Raw genomic sequence first — 18630 nt, forward strand, 5'->3', positions numbered from 1 at the left:
CAATGAACTATGTGTGGCTTATTTTTTTCTTGCTACGGAGTGGGCGAAGGGATGGAGTGACATTAAAGCAGTGTATCTGTGAGTTGATGCTCTTTTTTCTGGTTTGTAGCTAATGGGGAGCAGAGTGTGGTATTATGACAAGTTCAAAGGGAATTTATATGAAGGGTGACTACTTCAATAAGATAAACATATGTTCAAAGACAAAATCCAATAATGTGTCATAGAACCAAACAAATTAGGCAACTAGTTCTGCCATACATATCTTAGCCTAATGTTCTAATTTCAATAGTCATAGAAACAGCTTGGAACCTAAGTCAGGATATTACTGAGGTTACTTTTTATAAGGCAACTATTCTCTAAATCCAGTAGCTCTTGTTTGTATAGTAATGTGATATTGTCTAAATAGGATTACTTTGAAATTTTTACATATTTGTTTAAAACTAGACATGCTGATTCTAAAATTCAAGTGAAGACTAAATATGCAGAAAATCAGAAACAGTTTTAAAGCAGAAGAACAATGGAGGTGGGGTAGAAACAAGCTGTACCACACATTAAATAGCATTATAAAGCTCAAAGAATTAAAAATAGCTTGTACTAGCAAATGTAAAACTAAACAGACTGATAAAAGAGAAGAGAGAATAAAGAAATAGAAACAAAGTACTTACTATAGGAAGCTCTTATACTACAAAGCTAATACTAATCAGGGGGAAATAATAGATTTTAGCAAATAATGTTGGGGCAATTGATGAGCCACTTAAAAAAAATAAAATGCCTACTTTACTGTTTAGATCAAAATAACTCCAAATACTAGACTTGAAGTGTTAAATTTTAAACAAAATAAAAATTTTCAGGATTTAAAAAAATAGTCTTGGAGTGAGTCAAGACAAGGCTCAAACTTCATATCAGAATAAGAAGAACGCATTTGAATAAACAATAAATAAGTGTATGAAGCAAACATTTCAACATGGCAAAATACCAACAAAGAGCCAAATCAAATGCAAACTTGAATAAAAAGATGCAAAAGTAGAGAAAATATAACTTTAAATATAACTTTAATATGTAAAGAACTTTTGTAAACAAGATTAACTCTCCAAAAGAAAATTGCATTAATAACATAATAGCTATTATAAATCATGTTTGCTATGTTCTAGTCATTTCTTTATTTTATCTATCTAGCTATTCTGTTTATTTGCTGTCTAGCTATCTGTCTAAACACATATTTCAAATGATACAGCAATTCTATAAGATGTGTACTATTCTCTCTCAATTACTCAGTTGAGGAAACTAGGTCACAAGGAGTCCCTGAGCAACTGGTTCAGAATCTCATAGCAAATAAGCCATAGAGCTATAGTGTTGACTCCAAAACTAACAAACAGAATTTTGGATAGACTTTTCAAAGAAAAACATGTAAATAGATTTAAAAATTATTTTTAGCCCTATCGGTGTGAATCACTGGTTGAGCACCAACCTATGAACCAGGAGGTCAAGGTTCAAAACCAGGAGAGGGCACATGCCCAAGTTGCAGGCTCAATTCCCAGTGGGAGGCATGCAGGAGGCAGCCAATGAATGATTCTCTCTCATTGTTGATGTTTCTATCTCTATCTTCCTTTCCCTTCCTCTCTGAAATCAATAACAAATATTTTTTAAAAACATTTTTAAATTCCAGCTTCACCAATAACAGATTTAAAAATGGTAGTCTGAATTAGCATTTTTCATCTACTAAATTAAGAATGATGAAGAAGTTTGATTATATAATGTGGTGGCAAGGGAGTGGAGAAACAGACACTCTGACACAATGTAAATTGCCATTATTTGTTTAGGGGCATTTGGCAATACTTATTAAACAAAAAATGTATGTATTCTTTGTTGTAGTTTTCATACTTTCAAAAATGTTTATAATCATGTTGGCAAAAATCTTTGTATGAGGATATTTATTTTAGTACTAGAGGCCCAGTGCATGAAATTCCTGCATGAGGGGGCATCCCTCAGCTCGGCCTGCACCCTCTCCAATCTGGGACCCCTTGAAGAATGTCTGACTACCTCTAGCAACCCGGGACTGCTGGCTCCTAACTGCTCGCCTGCCTGCCTGCCTGTCTGATTGCCCCTAACTGCTCCCCTGTTGGCCTGATCGCCCCTAACTGCCTCTGCCTTGCCCCACACCCAGGACCCAGGATTTTCTCCTCTGGCCAGTTGCAGGCATCCAGGACCCGGGCTGGCTTTGCTCGAGCTGGCTGCAGCTGCAGGGGACCGTGGGCAGGCAGCTTTGCCCAGGCCACAGACTCAGGCATCCGGGACTGCGAGGCTGGTAGCTTGTCCCTCTTCTGGGCTGCAGGTGTAGGCTCAGCCACTGGCACCTAGGACCACGGGACGGGCGGCTTGTCCCTCTCCCGGGCTGCAACCCCAGCTGCTGGCTTGTCCCTCTTCTGGACCGCAGCCTGGCTGGTCCCCATTCTTCTCTCTAGAGCTCATTTGTGCCTGACTGGTCCCCATTCCTTTCTCCCCAGTGTTGAGTGTCTGAGCAGTTCCGGCGCGAGGATGTGAGGGCATGAGGGCATGATGACCATTTGCATATTAGCTCTTTATTATATAGGATACTATGTGGTAGTAAAAAAATCAGAAATAATCTAAATTTGAAAAAATACAAAGCTGCTTAAGTAAAATTTGGTATATCCATATAATGGTATGCTATATGGCCATTTTACATGGGAAAAAAGCAAATCACAGAAAGGAAGATATAGATTTGCTTGATAATAATGAGTGTGTGTTAGAATACTTGCCTCTGTGAATGAACTGTGGCACTAAAGGATAAATGAGGAAGGAAGACTTCTACTGCATGTTATTTATATTATGTAAAACTAGAGGCCCGGTGCACAAAAATTTGTGCACTCGGGGAGGAAAGGGGGTTCCTTAGCCCATCCTGTGCCCTCTCCCAGTCTGGGACCCCTCGGGAGATAATGACCTGCTGGCTTAGGCCTGCTCCAGGGTGGCAGAGGGCAGGCCCAATCCCTGGATGCAGCCCCTGGTCGGGCTCAGAGCAGGGCCGATTGGGGAGTTGGGGCTCCGCCCCCTGACACGCACAGAGCAGGGCCCATCAGGGGGGTTGGGGCTCCATACCCTGTCACACACAGAGCAGGGCCCAACAGGGGGTTGAGGAACTCCCCCCTCTCACTCACAGAGTAGGGCCAATAGGGGAGTTGGGGCACCGCCCCCTGTAACACACAGAGCAGGGCGGATCAGAGGGTTGGGGCGCTGCCCCCTGTCATGCACAGAGCAGGGCCCATCAGGGGGGTTGGGGAGCTCCCCCCTATCACCCACAGAGCAGGGCCCATCAGGGGGTTGGGGAGCTCCCCCCTGTCACACACAGAGCAGGGACCATCAGGGGGTTGAGGAGCTCCCCTCTGTCACTCACAGAGTAGGGCCGATAGGGGAGTTGGGGCACCGCCCCCTGTCACACACACAGCAGGGCGGATCAGGGGGTTGGGACGCTGCCCTCTATCACCCACAGAGCAGGGCAGATCAGGGGGTTGGGGCGCCACCACTGTCACACTCAGGGCAGGGCCGATGGGGAGGTTATGTTCTACCCTGTCACACACAGAGCAGGGCCCGTGGGGTGGGGGTGGGGGGGAGTTGGGGCGCTTCACCCTGTCACACACGGAGCAGGGCCGATCAGGGGGTTGGGGTTGGGGCGCCACACCCTGTCACACACAGAGCCGCAGGGTGATCAGGGGGTTTGGGCGCTGCCCCCCGTCACGCTGATCCGGTGCCAGGAGGCCTCGCGGCTCCACTGATCCCGGTGCTGGGAGGCATATTACCCTTTTACTATATAGGATAGAGGCCTGGGGGCCGGCTGGTTTGCCCTGAAGGGTGTCCTGGATCAGGGTGGGGGTCCCCACTGGGGTGCCTGGCCAGCCTGGATGAGGGGATGATGGCTGTTTGCAGCTGGTCACACACCCTTCAGGGTGGGGGTCCCCACTGGGGTGCCTGGCCAGTCTGGGTGAGGGGCTGAGGGCTTCTTTCAGGCTGGCGGTTGTTGATTGAAGCTCCCAAAGGCTCCTTTTTTTTATTTTATTCTGGGCCAGCTTTAGCTCTGGCTCTAGCTCTGAGAGCAGGTATCTGGTTTGTTTCAGTTCTATAATCGAAACAATGTATAACTTCAGCTCTGAGATCCTGGCCTATATTTGTTAGAATGTTTCAAACTGCCGGCTCAGAGGCCAGCAAGGCAGGCGGGGAACGTTGGAGTCTGCAGTCACTGCAGCAAGCAAGCCTCATGTTCGCTTCCAGCTGCCTGGCTGCCGGCCGCCATCTTGGCTGACAGTTAATTTGCATAAGGATACTCTGATTAGCCAATGGGAAGGGTAGCGGTCGTACGCCAATTACCATGTTTCTCTTTTATTAGTGTAGATGTTTATGATTTGCATGGATAATAGTCACCCCTTCCCAGCATCTCTCTACCCCCACAGTGACTTTCTGATCTCTCTGAGGTCTAGAAATGGAGTTCTTTTCCCTCTGCATCCTCTTCTCTCCCTGCCTCCTAAGAACAATCAAGTCTGTGACTCACTTGGTCCCTGTAACCAGGCATAAAATTATTTGGAGAAATGGATTTCTTAACTTATGTTCCCAATTCTCTGTCAAAGAGGTTTTTAGACATATTCATAATCCAATTAAGTACCCCTTTTTCAGTACTCTAGTCCTTTTAAGATTTCACTTGCTGAGATTCTTGTGTATTATAAAGAGAAACATAATCAATTACATCTACACTTTTATGACTCTTTTATAACATCTGGTAGTAGTTCTGTTTTAGCGAACAATGAAACAATTAAAAGTGCAAATAAGAGAAGGCATTTCTGGGTACTCTTCAAACTTCATCTATACCACCAAATACCCAAATGTCCTTCCCTCAATATTTCTTTGTAGGTGTGGTGAAATGGGTACTAGGCAATTGTATTTATGACCACAAGGTGGCAGTGGTTTCATTCCTCTCATCCCACAAACATCTTGCATGTCAAAAGCATGACAGCTACTAGATTTGCTTTTGATTGGCTCAGCCACCAACAGAGAGGCTTTCTTTCTTGGGCATGAGAAAATGAGAACTAAGACACAGAAACAATTCCTCAGAGAAGAGACGTTTTGGAATCATTACAAGCTGCATCAAGACAGATATCAGATGGAGAACATGCTGGAGTGTGCAATCATAGTCTTGTGGCTTCAGCTTGGCTGTAAGTTAGGATCAGAGTTGAGAACCATAATGTCCCATTTATCCAAAGCTGGGAAGAGAAGATAGGGGTTTAGTTTTGGCTCATCCCAGGTTTCTCATTGGGATTTTTCAAAGCTGCTGAACTTGAAAGCTTTGTCTCATTTCTGTTTTTGTTTTCCTGAACAGGGCTGAGTGGAGAAGACCAGGTGGAGCAGAGTCCTCAGACCCTGAGGGTCCAGGAGGGAGACAGTGTCAGTCTCACCTGCAGTTACACAGTCGGCACTTTTAGAGGGCTCCAGTGGTACCGGCAGGATCCCGGGAAAGGCCCCAAACACCTCTTCCTCCTGTATTCAGTTGGGAAAGGACAGGAGAAGGGAAGACTAAGCGCCTCACTATCACAGAAGGAAAGTTCTCTGCACATCACAACCCCTAAAGCTGAAGACTCAGCCACTTACCTCTGTGCTGTGGAGCCACAGTGCTCCCCGGGCACCTGCAGCCTGTACCAAAACCCTGCAGCAGGGGCCCTGGAATAAGGGCATCTCTGTTGTTTTTCCTCCTCAATGAAGTACTTACTTAGCACCCAGAACCTCTTTCCAAGTAGTGCTATGGAGAATGAAGTCTCATGGCACAGCCAGATGGCAGAGAGCACTGTTCATTCTGTCCAGGCATCCTGGGCCCCTCTGCGTGTTCATGGGTCAGGCTGCTTTTCATAGCAACCCAGGGCGTCCTTCACATGGACTGAGATGGGATAGCTGTGATATGGACAGTCTTGGTTTCCCGACTTGGGACACTTGAAAAGAAACTTCACAGGAATACACTTTGCCCTGAAATTTCTTTTTTTAATTATCTTATAATAATCTGATCACATGTCTATCCATAAGTGAATGCTTCCTATTTTAATATCGTCTTCTTGAGGCTTCCATATCCACAAGCCACATTTCTACATTTCTCTTCTCCTTAATAATCAGAGTAGATAAAAGAATTGTCTACGTACTGTCTCCATTTTCTCAACTCCCATTCCTCATCCACTTGAACCTGGCCTGTGTTGGCATCACTTCAAATGCTCTCACTTAAACACCAGTAGCTTTGGTGTTGATAAAGTCAACGGATATTTTCCAGTTCTCATCTTGTCTGAGATTCTCATCAGTCTCCCTCCCTTCTTTTTAAAAATGCATTTTATTTTTATCAAAATAATACCTGTATATATTTTCAAAATCAAATAACATCCTTTTTTTGGTCTTACTCCTCCACACACTCCAGTCTTGCCTCCCCGATGGAACCACTTTTAATTCTCAGGTGACAGCACTGACATTTATCTCATTATTTTAAAGTGCTATTTATTTTCTTTTTCTTCTCTCTTTTTTTTGTAATCAAAATACAATGCATAAAACAAAGTGCACAAAACTTACAAGCCTACAAATAAATAAAATTTTACATTTGCTTCTGTCTATGTAATGCCACACAGATCTATAGGTTGAACATTTATGTTTTTCCAAAGGATTTCTACATGTTCCTTCCCATTCAGCAGCTCTTTCTCCCATTCTCTACTCAAAGGAACCACTATTCTGACTTCTATCATCAGTTCTTGAACTTCATGTGACTGGAGTTGTACAGAATGGCACATTATAAGTTCTCATATCTGGCTACCTTCACTGAACACCTTCCCCCACCTTTTTCCTCCCATTGACCTTCTCTACGCCACACCTGCCCCTCCCAGGCCTTCACCACAGGTCTTTGTCCATGGGCTATCCACATATGCATATAAGTTCCCCAGTTAATCTCTCCCTCTAAAGATGAAAGTTTTAAACAGGGATGCACTGAGATTTACTTAGTAACTGAAAGTGGCCCAGGGACTTATGGCTTTCTTTTGAAGATGTCTTTAAGGGGATAAGGCTCAGCATCCCTCCACAGGACTTCATCAATACTTAAGCCTCTTTGCTTTTCTTTGATACTCCTTTTTTCTTTGATACTTTTTTCTCTCCCTCTTGTTCCACTTAGAAATGTTTTGGCTTTTTTTTTTTTTTTCCTCAGGTAGGCAAACTTGTATTATTTCATTGCACCACCTCCAAAACCTATAGTTTATGCCAGATCATTTCATTTGCCTAAACGGCTGAAATTTTGGAAGTAAAATGGTAAAAGGGACACCTTTATTTTTCTTTTCCAGTTGTACATCCTTTCCTTGAACTGCCTGAAGGGAGGAGAAAGATCATGTAGTTTTAAAAAATAAAAAGAAGCAAAACTCTGTCAATATTGCAAAAATTGTCCTCACTGCAATCATTCTGACCAAAATTCTTTTTCCTTTCTGTTACATTATGAGCACATGTAAGCTATTCTTAGCCATATCTATATAGTAACTTTACCAGTCCAGGTGGCTGGACTTGCCCGGGATCTGAATGAAGGTATTCACTTGTTTAGTCACAAGAGGGAGCTGCTGTATCTGTCCACGGCATCCCTAATCAGTTGGTGAAAGGGTGGTTGGCTCACATTCAATCTTGAAGTTATGCAGAAACGGTGACAAATGATATATTCTATTCTCTTTGCTATAAGCAGAACAGTCTGTGCACAGCTTCCAACATTCAGTGATTCTTGGCCTTGTCCCAACCCATTATGAAAAGTCTTCTTTCCACTCAAAATAAGATGGCACAGAAGGAGGAAGACAGGAAGTGCCTATGCAGCTTTCAAGCTTAATCTATTTTTGTCAATTTTTTATAAAGATGGAGAAAAGTACACTTTTTGTTTTGGTTTCGAAGGGAATTACTTTACTCAATCTATTTCAGTTCTCTTAAATGAGAACTGAAATAAGAAAATGTTTTTAAGGCTACTCCCTCCTTTTTATTTTTTTTATCCTCACCCGAGGATCTTTTTCCATTGATTTTTAGAGAGAGTGGAAGAGAGAGGGAAAGACAGAGAGAAACATCAATGTAAGAGAAACACATTGATTGGTTGCCTCCTGCATGCACCTGACCAGGGTCCAGGCTGGGGAGGAGCCTGCAACTGAGGTGCATGCCCTTAACTGGAATTGAACCCAGGATCCTTTGGTCCATAGGCTGATGCTCTATCCACTGAGCCAAACCAGCTAGGGCAGCTACTCCCTCCTTTTTTTCAGTGCCTTTCTTTTCCTCACTCCTTTCTCTTCCACCCTGTGTGTGAGACCACTAGGCACACATGGAGAATGTGGAAAGGTAGGCTATGAACAGGATTTGTGGAGTAAAAGGGTGAGTGCCATTTCAGGTCTCTGGTTTCTTCATACTAAGACATGAGTCTACTAATGCCTTCCTAGAAACACATGATTCCTAGAGGCATTTAGGATACCAGAGAATTCACAATTGGCTTTGATTAGACTCTGACCTTAACCTTCCCAGTCACTTTCAGTACATCACCCTCTGCATCTGAGTTTCATTTGCTCTTCCTTGTCATTTAGATGGGCTTTTCCCATTTTCTCAGGACTGTATGAGGCTTGGTGGTTTTGCTGGATGTAAAGAAAAGGCTGTTGAACTCCACGGAGCATCAGATCACCAATAACATATATTCTTTCTCTTGGGACATGAAAAAGCAATAAGAAAAGGATTCTGGATAGATGCTGTCCTTATTTTCCTCTTTCAGACTCAGTCTCATGGAGTTTAAAACTTGTAACTTCTCTCAAGGAACCCTGGAATTGAGAGTGGATGCCTGCTTCATCTTTTTATCAGGGATATGACTAAACCTGGGGAGATGTATCAACTAAGGAGCTAGCATCTCACTGGCTGACTGTAGGCCTGGGAACTCCTCAGCATGACAGCTGCCAGGTGAGGGGATGCGCTAGCATCGATGCAGCTGATATATCTGTTCTGTTACCTCTCCCAGCCCAGATTCAGATACAGAAGCTGAGCTATGTGCCCTGGACACTAGTGTCTGCTTGAAATATAAGGCAGATGATGGAGGTGTCTGCGCTTCTGACTCTGGATGAGCCAGGAGCCTAAGAAAGGATGGTGTTTGAAACCAAGGAATCATAGCCCTGCTACCTCCATTTGCCTCACTGTCCTTCCTCCAAGATGCTTAGAGCAAGAGTTCAGATCATAGCTGAATACTTTGTTGAGAAGTCACATTCTGAGCATGAGGGCGGTATCCAGTATATTAGTCTTCCGGGACTGTCATAACAAGTAGCAGAGATTAGCTTACTAACATTATAAATTGATTGGCTCTCAGATCTGCAGGCTACAAGTCTGGAATCAAGGAATTGGCAGGGTTGGTTCCTTCTGAGGGCTGTGAGGAAAAGTTCTGTTCCAGGCTCCTCTCCTTGGCTTGTAGTAAGACATCTTCTCCCTATGTCTCTTCGCATAACCTCCCCTATCTGTGTGTCTCTGTATCCAAATTTCTCTCTATAAGAACACCAGGCATATTGGATTAAGGCTCATCCTAATGACCTCATTTTAACTTACTCCAGTAAAGACCTTATCTACAAATAAAATAACTTTCTGAGGTACTGGAGGTTAGGGCTACAACATATGAATTTGAAGGGGACACAATTCAATCCATAACCCTCAGTGATCACAAAAGAGCTTTCCCTGCTATAAAGCATTTCTTATATTCATTGAGCCCAAGGGCGAATGGGAGAGAGCATGGAGTTCTGCCTCTTGATAGTTATAGCCATATTTTGCTCTTTCTATAGGATGAAAATGAGAGAAAGTTGAAATAGAGAATAGGATCCAGGGAGGAAAGTTCTAGAGGTACTGCATCTTGACCTTAAAAATCTACCTTGGTCTGGAGACACTCTTATACATATATTTTCCTCCTCTTAGGAATTATGTGTAATGCTAAGGCCACACAGCCCAACTCCTTGAACAGAACTGAAGGACAAGGGGTGGACATACCCTGTTCCCACTCCACCTTTGGAGGAAATGAGTACATCATCTGGTAATGACAGTTTTATAAGTAAGTAGGGCCCACAGTATTTGATTTGAGATTTAAAGAACAATGTGAGCAATGAAATGGCTTCTCTGCCCATAAGTGTGAACAGAAAGTTCAGTAGTCTGATCCCACTGTATATTACTGAACTGTGAGAGTTGCATAGTGTCTCTTTCTGGTGGAGAAGGGAAATCTCTATTCAAAGAGGATATTACACAGAAAATGTAAGTCTAATGCAATAAGGTGAAAAAAATAAGAAGAAAAGGAAAAATAAGGAAAAAAATAAGGAAAAGGTACATGAAATCAAGAACTGGACCAGGAAAAAAAGCTGGGAGAAGGAGGAGTCTTGTGTGTCCTATCTCCACTCAAACATTCTCACCCTTGTCTAAGGTCTAGTGCAGTGATGGCGAACCTATGACACGCGTGTCAGAGGTGACACACAAACTCATTTTTTTGGTTGATTTTTCTTTGTTAAATGGCATTTAAATATATAAAATAAATATCAAAAATATAAGTCTTTGTTTTACTATGGTTGCAAATATCAAAAACTTTCTATATGTGACACGGCACCAGAGTTAAGTTAGGGTTTTTCAAAATGCTGACACGCCGAGCTCAAAAGGTTTGCCATCACTCGTCTAGTGTGAAGTTCATAAATATAACATTATTTCTCTGAGCAATGCACTTATTCTCTAATTTTTTTCAACTATAGTACATGCATTTGAGAAGTAAATGAATCTTGAAAGTTTGGTAGAAAGGGACAATTATATAAATACTAGAGGCCCAGTGCACAAAAATTTGTGCACTGTGGGGGGTGGTCCCTCAGCCCGGCCTGCTGCCTCTCACAGTCCAGGAGCCCTCAGGGGATGTCCTACTGACAGCTTAGGCCCGCTCCCGGGGAGTGGGTCTAAGCCGCAATCTGGCTCCCTCTGTGGGAGGCGACTGGGCCGACCAGGGGAAGGAGATGCCCCCATCACATGGCTGCTGCTGCCATTGCCTGAGCCTCGGCCCTCGCAGCCACAGTAGCTGCCTGAGCCTCGGCCCGGCCCTCACAGCAGCAGCAGCAGCCGCCATCCGTGACTGCCTGAGCCTCAGCTGTGAGGGCCGAGGCTCAGGCAGCTGCTGCGGCTTTGTCCAAAAGGATGTCTGGAAGACATCCAGCCTAATTAGCATATTACCCTTTTATTAGTATAGATTTCGTATTTCAAATTTTTCCTTTGTTTGCTATATAGCTGGTAAGTTCTCTATTTTATGATTAAACAAGCTATAAGTTAATATTTAATTGTTTAAAGTATTGAAGAAATGTAAAGCACATAGAATAAAAAGTAATACTTCCTTGATTTGTTCATTACAAGTCCTAAATTATTAAGTTTCAGTGAGCACATATCAATTGTTTTTATTCATTTACATATATATCCATAATAAACATACTGTTTAAAAACATAAATTACATTTAGATGTAAAGTATTGTGATCTGATTGAATAAGTCAGAAAAATTTTTGCAAGTCAGAAAATTTAAGTCTACTTATTCTTTTTCGCAACTGTATGGTATGCCATACATGTATTAAATATTTGCATTGAAGATATTTATTTTTCAATTTTTTCTTGCTGCATACAATGCACAATTTTACATATCTATATATATAAAAAGGCAGTGGCCATGACAACCGAAAAAACCGGTTGAGCGAACAGCAGGCTGAGTGGGGTGACCAGGCTGGCAGGGGGGGCAGTGAGGGGCGACCAGGTCGCGGGGGGTGGGGGGAGGGCAGTGAGGGACAACAAGGCTAGCATAGGGGGCAGTGAGGAGCAACCAGGCAAGCAGGGAGGGGACAGTTGGGGGTGACCAGGCCAGCAGGGGGGGCATTTAGGGGCAACCAGGCCTGTAGGCAGAGGCGGTTAGGAGTAATCAGGCTGGTGGGGGGGGGCAGTTAGGGGCGATCAGGCAGGCAGGCAGGTAAGCGGTTAGGAGCCAGCGGTCCAGGATTGTGAGAGGGATGTCCGACTGCCTAAACCAGCAGTCGGACATCCCCAGAGGGGTCCCAGATTGGAGAGGATGCAGGCTGGGCTGAGGTCCCCCTTCCTCATGCACAATTTCATGCACCAGGCCTCTAGTATTTTATAAGGACATTTCTTAATAAAAACTTCCCAGCCAAGCAGAATTTTTGGCATCCAAAAATAACAACCATAAATATTGGTTTATGCTTCAGTTATTAGATACAAGATTGGCAATTTTCTGGCATCACACACATTGGATATTAATATTATGATTTTATATTCTTTGCAATCTGTGGGTGAGAAATGATATAAAGGAACTTTGCAAAAAAATGTAAGTTAAGGGAAACCAGACTTTAAATGCTTGAAGTGGCAAGAGGAGGGAACAGATATAAGAAATTTTTAGATTTCTTCTTTTCTAATATAAATCATTTCTTTTAATGAACTGATTTAGCTACATTCTACAAATTTGATGGTTTTTTTTAATTGTTTGTATTCAAAAAGATAAGCATTTCTCTAGCAATGCTGGGCTACATCCCTAGATGGCAGTGTTTCCATTTCTGTTCCCTACAATGTAGCTTAGTGTTGGTTTGTGTGTGCTTTGTCTGTGATTGGTTGGGCTGACTATGTGTTTCCCGTGGAAATGTTTGAACATTTGAGATAGCAAAGCAGATCCTTTATCTGTGATCCTTCAATACTACAGACACAAGGGTAGTTCCCAGTGAGTGTAAGTGACGGAAAGAATGGACAAATTCCTGAGCCTGCTCATCATTTGGCTGCAACTAGACTGTGAGTTAGAGGGATCTGGAAATGGGCAAAGAGCAGGCAGAGCCTGGGACTCCCCAAGGAAAAAGAGAAAGACAAGGAGCTATACGAGTGTAATTTTCTGGGAGTTTCTGTAGAAATTTAAAAAACTAAATTTAAAAGTAATTTCCAAAGAATAATCAGCCACTAACCAGTCTCTCTCTCTCCATGTTCTCTTTCTAAACAGGGGTGAGCAGTGAACAGCAGGTGAATCAGAGTCCGGGAGCTCTGACTGTCCATGAGGGAGACAGCTTGTTTCTCAACTGCAGTTACACTGATAGTGCAATTTACTTCCTTCAGTGGTTTAGGCAGGACCCTGGGAAAGGACTCACATCTCTGTTGTTAATTCAGTCCAATCAGAGAGAGGAAACAAGTGGAAGAATCAAAGTCTTGTTGGATAAAACGTCAAGACACAGTGCTTTATACATTGCAACTTCTCAGCTTGGCGACTCGGCCACCTACCTCTGTGCTGTGAGGCACAGTGCACAGTAAGCACCTGTCACCAATACCCAAACTCCATGCTGAGGCTCCAACCACATGTCCTTTTCTTTTTACTTTTATTTTGTATTGAATTTAGGGAAAGGGGAAGGGAAAGGGATAGAGAGATGGAAACATTTATGAGAGCGATCCATTAGCTGCCTCCTGCTCGCTCCCCACTAGAGATTGAGCCCACAACCGAGGCATCAGCCCTGATGGGGAATCAAACTGGTGACCTCTCGGTTCATGGGTGGATGCTCAACCACTGAGCAACCCTGGCCAAGCCACATGTCCTTTCTTGAAGCTGAAGAACTTTCCTCCATTAAGGGATTTTTAAAATTGACTCTCTCCTGAGATAGAAGCAATTAAATATACAAAACCTGCCATAATGGAGTAAAATAAAATTGTGAATTTTTTGATTTTTAGATTTTTACCAACATCAAACTAAGTAACAGCTTTATTGAAATTAATTCACATGTCATACAGTTCACTCTTTTAAGGTGAACAATTGAGAGGTATCTAATGCATTCACAATGTTGTGCAGCAACCACCTCTATCTAGTTTTAAAATCACCCTGAAAGGAAACCACATGCCCATTAAGCAGTTGCTCGCCATTCTCCCCTTCCCTAGCCCATGGTAGCCACCAGCCTGCTTTCTGTCTCTATGATTTACCTATACTGTACATTTCATAAATCAGACAGTATGTGGCCTTCTGTGTAGGGCTTCTTTCACTCAGCATAATATTTTGGAGGTTTGTCCAACTCAGGATCAACTGGAAAAAGACAAACATTCATCCCTGACCAATCACAGGATTCCCAACTTCTAGTTAGCTTGCTCACATCTTCCCCATTTCCCCCTTCATTTTGCTAGAAGTTTGTCAGTTTCATTTATCTTTTAGACAAACCAGCTCCTTGTTTCATTGATTTTCTCTATTGTTTTTCTAATTTCAATTTCATCGATTTCTGCTTTTATCTTTATTATTTTCCTCTTTCTGCTTGTTTTGGATTAATTTTTCCCTTCTATTTCTTGGTTCTTGAGGTGGGAGCTTAGATCCATTAACAAGTCTTTGTTTCTTTAAAGGCATGATGGTATACTGTCAGCAACCTTCCAATATTGAAAACTATACCCCATCTCTCTAACTGGCTTCAATACCCTTATAGTTTTACTAGAGGCCCGGTGCATGAAATTTATGCATGGGTGGGGGTCCTCTCAGCCCAGCCTGCACCATCTCCAATCTGGGACCCCTCGGGGGATGTCCTGGGGATAGGGCCTAAACCGGCAGTCGGACATACCTGTCACAATCCTGGACCACTGACTCCTAATCACTCACCTGCCTGCCTTCCTGGTCACCCCTAACTTCCCTCTCCCCCCACTCCCGCCAGCCGACCTGATCACCCCTCACTGCCTCTGCTTGCCGGCCTGATTGCCCCCAACTGCCTCCCTCTGTCAGCCTGGTTGCCCCTAACTGCCCCCCATGCTGGCCTGGTCACCCCCAACTGCCAGCTTGGTCACCCCTCATGGCCCCCCCGCCAGCCTGGTCGCACCATGCAGCCTGCTGTTCAGTTGTTTGGTCACCCCTCACTAACCCCCATGCTGGCCTGGTCGCCCCACGCAGCCTGCTTGTTCAGTCATTTGGTAGTCTCTCACTAACCCCCCTGTTGGCCTGGTCGTAGGCAGCCACCTTGTGAGGGCGTGATGGTTAATTTGCATATTACCTCTTTATTACATAGGATAGCCCACTGTTACCACATCTGTGCATTCTGCTCTCTATAAACTGGATTTCTTACTTTTGTTGGAGGTTACCTTTGTTTATGTTCTTCCTTTGGTTTGAAATGGCCTTGCTTAATCATATCTATTAAGGTTTTTATTAACTTCTTGCTGATTGGTCACGAAATGTTTACATTTATGGGAATAATATAAAACTCATAATATACTTGTGCAGTGAGGGTACAACAGTTGTAGGCAGAATTCTAAGATTGTGCTCAAGACTTCTGCCTTCATGGTATACATGCCCTGTAGAATGTTCTCTCCTTGAATTTGGGCAGGACCTAGAGGTAATGGGTGGCACTTGTATGATTAAGTTACATTATTGACAAAGATGAAGGAATTTTGCCAGTGTTATTAAAGTTCCTAGTCAGTTTGACTTTAAGTTAATTAAAAGGGAGATTGGTGGGCCCGATATAATCATATGTGTGCTTTAAAAGAGGTCTGAGGCTTTTCCTGAGATCAGAGAGATTCTCCTGCTAGTCTTAAGGAAGCAAGCTGCTGTCAGTTCTACAACTACAAGGCAGTGAATTTTGATTACAACCACATGAGCTTGGAAGAGGACCCCACTCTTCAGGCAACACAGCAGTCATACTTGACTCCTTGATTGCAGCCTTGTGAGGTCCAGCTTAGCTCTGTTCAGATTTCTCACCTACAGAAACGGTGAGATAAGTGGGTGCTGTTCAGGGTAATTTGTTACACAGCAATAGGAAGCTACTACAGACTTAATATACTGGTTAATGAGTGTCATCAGTTCATGATATTTAGGGTTTGTTACAGCATAAGAAAACTTGAAATGCAATGAAATGTTACAGCACATAGTAACTTGATAGACATTTCCCAAAATTTGACTATTATTCTAAAAATGTACATGGTATTACTAAAATTCACTGTGAATTTAAAAAACAAATTTGAGCACTGGCTGGTGTGACTCGGTTGGCTGAGTGTTGTCCCATGCACCAAAAGGTTATTGGTTCAATTCCTGGTCTGGGGATGTGCCCAGGTTGTGGACTCCTTCCCAGGTTGTAGACCCAGTCTCCAGTGGAGGTGTATTCAGGAGGCAATCGATTGATGTTTATCTCTCACATTGATGTTTCTCTCTCTCTCCCATTCTACCTTACTCTCTCTCTAAAACTCAATAAAAACATTTCTTAAAAACCACAAATTTGATCAACCATGCTAAGAGTATACTGAATTATCTTTCTTTTCTCTTTATAGGAAGCATTACAAATGTATTGTCATATGAAGAGACAATTTAAAAGTATGGAGCCAAAAAAACAGAAACAAAAAGTATTACAGAAATGTGAAGGAAATAAGCAATAAAATATTATGTAACTTTTTAGATTTTATGATGTTTGTGGTATTTGTTTTTCAAAATTTGTACTTTATTTCTCATTCTAAAAATTATTTTGTATACAATTTTTATTCATAATTTTGTTTTTTTAAAATTCCCCACTTTATAAGTTTGTCTGCAAAACATAAATACTCTTCTGTACATAATCTTAATACTTTAAATTTCAACTATAGGAGAACAGAAAGGAGGTGGAGAAGGTTCACAAAAATTGTGAATATCTCCTTAGCTCTCTACTTGGTTCCTAGAGGGCATTATTGACTAAACTGGAAATGGCTTTTTGAAATAAGCTCACAAAAAACTTCCTTACAACTTAAAGAGTGTTCTGACTGCAGTTTTTAGATAATGACATACAAAGAATTTCAGATGCCAGAGGCAGGCAGCTTTGTCAAGAGAGCGTTTCTTCCTAACAGTCCCTGCAACGTCTCTGAGAAGAAGAAATTTAAATCCCCCATCATTCCCCGTCAATCTGGCTTCAAGTCCCCTCATCATCAGACTTGTTTTTGTTTGTGGGGAATCTGAGGAGGAGCTTGCTGCTTCTTCACTGCTGGGCCATGACCTTAGTGTTCACCTTGGTGCTGGGCATGCACCTGTTCCTGAGTGAGTAACATTCCATTTGACTTCCTTGTCCACAGATGGAACACTGTTTTGATTTGACTCTGAATAGAGACTTTATGTTTTGGCTGAGTTTACTGACACGGCATTGACGTTTCAGGAGGAACAGGAGCCCAGTCAGTGACCCAGCCTGACAGCCACATCACCGTCTCTGAAGGAGCCTCTCTGGAGCTGAGGGGCAAGCATTTTTCTTCTTTTTCACAGTTTCTCTTCTGGTATGTGCAATACCCCAACCAAGGACTCCAGGTTCTCCTGAAGTATACTCCTGGAACCAGGCATCAAAGGTTTTGAGGCTCAATTTGGGAAAAATAAAACCTCCCACCTGAGGAAATCCTCAGCTCATTTGAGTGACTCCGCTGAGCACTTCTGCGCTCGGAGTGACACGTGACTGAGATTTTAGGGAGAGCTGAACACAAACCTCCTGAGACAGTATAGCTTAAAAGACTCCAGGTTTTCAGCGTGGGTTATTTTCAGGTAGCTGGCATGGCATGCTTTGTGAAGACAAACAATACAGAGAACACAGAACCCTGGAAAGTGTTTAGTTCCTATGGAAATACTAATTTTTCTCTTTTTTTTCTCTCCATCTTGCAAAGGCAAGTCCTGTTTTCTGAACCTCAGCATTTTTATCCTCTAGAATCAAGAATCCAGAGGGAAGGAGGCTATAGGATTGTCAATAAACTGGAGAAAATTACTTGTTCCCATGTCATTTGAGATAGTGATGGCTAAGATGGCTAAGATGGTTTCAGGTTGGCTATGTGAGATGGTATAAGCTGGTGCCACCTCAAGTGTAGGGGGCAATCTATTCCTGCAAGTCCCACCTGCACCTTCCTGCAGGTGCAGACTCGCAGGGCAAAGGAGCCACAACTCAGAATTGGGAAATATGGTACATTTACACAATGGAACACTATGCAGCTGTAAAAAAAGAAGGATCTCTTACCCTTTGGGACAGCATGGATGGAGCTGGAGAATATTATGCTAAGCAAAATAAGCCAGTCAGAGAAAGATAAATATTACATGATCTCACTTATATGTGGAGTCAAGGAACAAAATAAACTTATGAACAAAATAGATCCAGACATAGAAGCATGGAACAGACTAATGAATCTCAGAAAGAAGGTGGGTGTGAGGGAACTGGAGGGAAAGAGATTAACTGGAGAACTTATATGCATACTAGAGGCCCACTGCATGAAATTCATGCATGTGTGTGTGTGTGTGGTCCCTAGGTCTGGCCAGTGATCAAAGTGTGAGAGTCTGGGGTGGAAGGACAGGTCCCAGCTGACCTCTGGGCCCTGGGCAGCACCTGGGTCCCCAGGCCCTCACAATCCCCCCTCCCCCGCCTAAGTCATGGCACCTGAGTCCCCACGCAAAGATGTGGTGAGCGCAGCCAGATGCCGTGGGCCGGGGTGCAGCATGGGCCTCTGGGCCACCCAGCGGCACCGCACAGAAGCCAGGTGGGCAGTGTGCTCTCTCTTGGCTGGCCTCACAGACTGGCTCCTGTTCGGACCCACAGGGAGCCTGACCAGCCCTGCAGTCCCAGCAGCTACGGCCCAGC

The sequence above is a fragment of the Myotis yumanensis genome, unplaced genomic scaffold (genome assembly GCF_028538775.1).
Source record: "Myotis yumanensis isolate MYYU_CA2020_CCGP unplaced genomic scaffold, mMyoYum1.0.hap1 SCAF_1, whole genome shotgun sequence".
In the NCBI taxonomy this organism is placed as follows: domain Eukaryota; kingdom Metazoa; phylum Chordata; class Mammalia; order Chiroptera; family Vespertilionidae; genus Myotis; species Myotis yumanensis.